This window comes from Silurus aristotelis, assembly GCF_946808225.1.
Source record: "Silurus aristotelis genome assembly, chromosome: 3".
Classification (NCBI taxonomy): Eukaryota; Metazoa; Chordata; class Actinopteri; order Siluriformes; family Siluridae; genus Silurus; species Silurus aristotelis.
The window spans coordinates 2,102,741-2,108,740 of NC_139576.1; the positions used below are offsets into that span (position 1 = coordinate 2,102,741).

The following is a 6,000-nucleotide window of genomic DNA, read 5'->3' on the forward strand; positions in this document are numbered from 1 at the left end:
AAAAGTGGCTTGTCCTCCATCTTCACGTCTCTCCCGTCCTCTTGCACTGGTGCAGTGACTGGTGTCTCCTGGCGACAGCTCTCACCCCTGTGCCTGCCTCTGCCAGCGCAGGCAGCTCCAGAACTGCTCCAGAGTCCACTGGGACTTTTCCAGTTTCACTTGGCTCCTCCTGCTCTGGTTCTGCCAAACAGGGCTTCACCCTGCACACCACCCGCACACTGTGTAGAGGAGTGTGTGTGTGTGTGTGTGTGTGTAGAGGAGAGAGAAAAAGTGAGAGACCAGTGGTGGACAGTAAGGAAGTAAATGTAATTGTTACTGTACTTAAGTGTTATTTTTCGTGAACTTTACTGAAGTGTTTCCATTTGGGGAGATTTTTCTGTAACTTCATTTAAAAGTCAAATCTTTGACTCTTTACTCAACTACATTTTGCAAAATCAGACGTTCCTTTTTATTCATTTGTGGATGAAAACATAACTGGTCAAAGTAACCAATCAGAGTCGAGCACGTGCTCTGTTCTGACCTTGTTTTGATTGGTGCTTGGCAGCGGCAGATTTTTTAAATTATGGATGCCAAAAAAGTTCTAAACCCTCATGAGCCCAATTCAGAAAAAAGAGTAAAGAAGTATGGGGGGATGTATAATAAATAAAGGTGTTTATGCGGCTCATCTCGTTATGAGGAGACTAAAGACTAATGTATTTAATGAAATAGGTGTATACCTGTATATCACCGAGGTTATGCTGTTGCCTGATGTGCTTTTATAGAGCAACAATATTTCCTTTAGCTGCACAACATTATAATTTATAGTGTGTAGTTTATTATAATGTGTGTAGCAACAAAACGATTATCGCCTCACTGTAACAAGTCCAGCTGGAATGTAGTTAAACAGCACTTATTGATTTGTTACCTTTAAATGAGGTGACATTATTAAGGTTTTCTGTGATTGTACTAAAAAGGTCCTGGACTGAGATCAGTAATGAGAATTTCCACTGCTGCTTAAATCCCCTGTAAAAGACAGATATCATTAGATGCTGTATGTTTTTTATGGCTTTATGACTTTTAAAGAGTGTTTGTTTGTTCTTGGTTCTGATTTTAATAAATTGTGCACAATGACGTGTATTTAATTGTGCTATAAAATACATTTAAGGGGAATATTTATATATGAAAGTAAGCTTTTTGTGTCTAAATTTGTGGACTGCTCTGAGAACGTTTTACTCATCCAGTGACTGAAGCTGAAGCAGACACGAGCTTTTCGACACTGAATCTAATCAATGGGGGAGACATTGGGTCATGGCGTGGGTCCCCCAGGGGGGCGTAATTCAAGATAAAACCACCATCGGGGCTTGGTGTATTTACTGATCACCAACATACAGTTCAGCATCAGTTCAACATCAAGCAAAACATTTAGAGAGGAATAAATGATGAAGAAACTCCAGACTGGAACTCACCACCACACACGTGACCTCGTTTACACGTTTTTACTGAAGTAGATAGTAAGAAAGTTTTGTGTTCATGATGATTGTAATAGAAATTAATCAGTGTTTAAATCAAAAGAAAGAGACAGGGGAGAGAGGGGAGAAAAGAAAGAGAGAGGGAATGAGAGAGAGAGAGAGAGAGAGAGAGAGAGAGGGAATGTGACATAATCTCCTGCCAGCCAAACGCAGTCACCTGACTCAGGTGTTCCATCAGCTTAATGACCATGTGTTCATAGGGCTTCATGACCTTCTATAAACTTCTACAAACAGTAATCATCTCATATAAGTCTTTATAGAGGCTCTGACATTCCCGCACAGTAAAGGGGTTATAACAGTCTTATGAGTGTGCTGTTCATGTGCTCTGATTGGGCATGGAGTTTATGTAGTGGAAGGCCATCAGGGTCATCAAGTCCTTCTCTGCTGGTCTTATATTATATTATATATCTGTGTCCATGAATATGTATGAAATTATTCTCAATAGTTTATTCTCTTCATTTCAGAACTTTTCTTTCATGTATCAGTCTAAGTTTAAATGTGAGTTTCTGTCCAATCAGATTTCGGCCGTCACATTGTTTGTTGCCGGGTCTAAGAAATCTGCCCAGAGGCCTTCAGAATCAGTGTCATGCTGCTTTAAGTACATGTTGCTTGAAGCTGTTGCTTAAACTAATCAGATTATTGAGTTGCTGTAGGCATCTAGCAGCATTTTCACTGGTTTCACTGTTCATTGGGTTTCTTGCTTTAGTAGTAACATTTATTCATCCTGTATACAATTCCTGTCTGTGATGCAGTGCTCTGTTCTACTGCGTCTCTCTCTCTCTCTCTCTTTCTCTCTCTCTCTCTCTCTCTCTCTCTCTCTCTCTCTCTCTCTCTCTCTCTTTCTCTCTCTCTCTCTCTCTCTCTCTCTCTCTCTCTCTGTCTGTCTGTTTTTCATATCTTTTACTGTATTAAAGAATAAACAAAAAAAAATAAAAATCAATAATCAGAAAACGAAAACAGGAACCAGGCAAATATTTGAGACTGGAATTATACATTAAAATGTCTCTCTCTCTCTCTCTCTCTCTCTCTCTCTCTCTCTCTCTCTCTCTCTCTCTCTCTCTCTCTCTCTCTCTCTCTCCCCAGTGAGTGAACGGTGTGTTGTTTATCCTGGCTGCTGAAGGCTGCTGAGTGTAACGGCGTGACGGCTGCTCCTTTTCTCTTTCGGGTTCTCCTTAAGGAAGAAGAAAAGGATCAGTAGAGGAGTGGAGCGTCGGATGATGCGAGCGGACGAGAGACTGCGTTTATCTCACACCTACGACAAAGTGTCACAGCTAACGCCATGAGTCGCAGTTTCCCCCGTCAGGTAGTGACACAAACCACACTAACGACCTGCTACGGCTAAACCCAACGACACTCAGCCCCGGGAAAAGATGCAGACAGACAGACAGGGAGACAGACAAAAAGATACATGCTGAGAAAGACACAGATAAAGAGTCCGGCAGACAGTGAGATGCGAAAGCAGACAGAGTGTCAGAGAGACAGACAGATAAAGAGACAAACAGACAGATGAAATGCAAAGACAGACAGGCAAGGAGACAGATACAGACAGACAGACGGAGACACAGAGACAGACAGACAGCAAGACAGTGAGATACACAGGCAGAAACTGATAAAGAGACAGACAGACGGGTGGGAAGATGCACAGACAGACAGGAAGACAGACACAGAAACTGATAAAGAGACAGACAGACGGGCGGGAAGATGCACAGATGGACAGGAAGACAGAAACTGATAAAGAGACAGACAGACGGGCGGGGGAAGATGCACAGATAGACAGGAAGACAGAAACTGATAAAGAGACAGACAGACGGGCGGGAAGATGCACAGACAGACAGGAAGACAGAAACTGATAAAGAGACAGACAGAAAGATTGTGAGATGCAAAGACAGACACAGAGAGAGAGAGAGAGAGAGAGAGAGAGAGAGAGAGAGAGAGAGAGAGAGAGAGACCGATAGATAAAGAAACAGAAAGACTGACTCTGAGACAGATAAACGTCAGAGAGACAAAGTTTATGAACATCTCATTCCACATGTATTATTTGCTGTTAAAATAAACGTCACTCTTCTGGGTAGATGTTCCACTAGGTTTTTGTGGAGATTCATTCAGCTATAACGGTGTTAGTAAAGTCAGGTACTGATGCAGGTGAGATGTGGTGAGGAGGCCTGAAGTATAGTCAGTGTTCACATTCATCTCAATGGTGTTCTAGAGCTCGATAGAAGAAGATCTTTCACTTCAACCCATAGAAAGCAGATCTTCGTGTAGCTGGCTTTGTGTATCGTCATGCAGGTTCATTACTTCGCATATCAGCATTTACTGTTTTTTATTTTATTCCACATGAATGATTTGGAGGTGGAGGTTTTCTGTACGTGAACATGGGCTGGATATGGATTGGTTCAGGTGCAGTGGAGCAGTGATGTGGTCTCCACACAGCTCATTCCCGCACTATAAAAACATCTCCCAGGTTGACAGGAGCGTGTAATGAAGAAGGACGGCGGCCATTTTTGGTCAATCTGCTTGTTTCCTGTCACTTTAAAGGCGACAGTGGTTTATTCGGCCTATTAGTCTGCGATACGGAACGTGTCTGGAGGAGAACTCATCAATCCCCTGACTACTGTGTTCCTGCTTCATCGCTCTGCATCCATAGAGCTGTGGAGTTTATAGCCATGTGACTGTAGCTTTCCTTTTAAAGTCCTCCATCTGTCTTCTGTGCATCTTCAAATAAATAACCCTGATGGAAACTGAATCTCACAGTCGCTCCTTGTGGAACCTCTGGGAATCTCCTGAGGTTATTATAAATGTGCACCACAACGTTGCTAAGTTCTGGATACTGATTGGTCGAAAGGCGTCGATTAATTCTGTAGAGCAGCAGTTCTGACATTAACATGGGTTTATATTATCACGCTCCTAATCTATCTATCTATCTATCTATCTATCTATCTATCTATCTATCTATCTATCTATCTATCTATCTATCTATCCATCCATCCATCCATCCATCCATCCATCCATCCATCCATCCATCCATCCATCCATCCATCCATCCATCCATCCATCCATCCATGGTGGTCTTAAAGAGTTTTAAGATTAGTTTTGTAACACTCCAACAGATGGCAGCACAAGGCTGCACGCACAGTCACAGGGTGCACCGACCTTCACAAGTCAGTATGTCCAAAGACTATATAATCTATCCATCTATTCCTGTTTACCTTCTCATTTACCTTCTCCTTTACCTTTCTGTTTACCTTCTCGTTAATCTTCTCATTTACCTTCCTGTTTACCTTCTTATTTACCTTTTCATTTACTTGTCTATGTTCCTGTTCAGATCAGATTTCTCTGTGTAGCCTTTGTAATTATGAACAATGTCTCAAAACATCTTTACAGATATAAAGAGGTTATAACAGTAGAATGTATCATTTCACCTTCTACCAGATTCCAGTTTTCTCCCGTGTGCACACATTAACATTCCTGTCAATTCATTTCCACAAACAACACATCAGAAAATACGAAGAAAAACAAAGTGAAACAAACAAACAAACAAATAAATAAAGGATCCAACAAATAACAAAATGTGCAGAATCACATTGTACTCTTTAATAAAATATACTATTTTAAATAATAATTATAATCAGCAGCATTGCTTGTATTTGTCTGTTTGTTTATTTCCTTTGTTTTGTTCACTTATTTATTACTTAGTCATTTGTAATAAATAGAAATAAATAATGAATAAACCAGGATCAGTCAGGTCTCATCTGGGATTTTATTGATATTGTTTATTTATTTGTTCGTTGTTTAAGCAGGGTTTCATTAAAAGTGTTGTTGCAGATAAACAAAATAAAAAACAAACTAATGCACAGAAAAAAATAAAAAAATTAAAATTATAATAATAATAATAATAATAATAAGCAACCAAATATAACTGGGTCAATATAAGAGCAAAACATGTTTAATTCAAAATACAAACATAAAACAAACAAACAAACAAACAAACAAACAAAAGCTAAATGAAAATACTTTGGTTGTAAAAAATGTAAATAAAAAAAAAAAAGCTTTATTTATTTATTTATTTATTTATTTATTTATTTATTTATTTATGTGTTTGTTTTTTCTTAAAATGAAATTCCTTCGATAACAAACAAATAAATAAGTTTGAATAAAATGATTTGCGCAGTAGTGCGGTTTTTAAAACAGTAGCGTAAACAGTGCGGCGAGCAATGGGTGTGTGCGTGTGTGCGTGTGTGTGTGTGTGTGTGTGCATGTGTGTGTGTGTGTGTGTGTGTGTGTGTGTGTGTTTGTGTGTGTTCACAGATGACACTGAACACTTATACACTGGGTTGTGTGGTGTGTTACAGTGTGAGCTGATAATCAAACTGTAATTATTCATCCCTCCTGTTTACATACAGGACTACCAGGCTACTCTGTGTGTGTGTGTGTGTGTGTGTGTGTGTGTGTGTGTGTGTGTGTGTGTGTGCATGTGTGTGTGTGTGTGTGTGTG

The 6,000-nt window shown here is 39.9% G+C and overlaps 1 protein-coding gene across 4 annotated transcripts in view; it reads left to right on the forward strand.

The window, feature by feature from the left end:
* Positions 1–6,000, forward strand: part of thsd7ba (thrombospondin, type I, domain containing 7Ba) — a 291,739-nt gene that overhangs the window by 74,104 nt on the left and 211,635 nt on the right. For 3 of the 4 annotated variants that reach the window (XR_014532628.1, XM_083536063.1, XM_083536062.1), the window contains one exon: positions 2,592–2,811. The exons of the other annotated variant lie outside the window; for it this stretch is intronic. The gene's annotated coding sequence lies outside the window, so the exon portion shown is untranslated. The remainder of the gene's footprint in view (positions 1–2,591; positions 2,812–6,000) is intronic. 4 annotated transcript variants of the gene reach the window in all.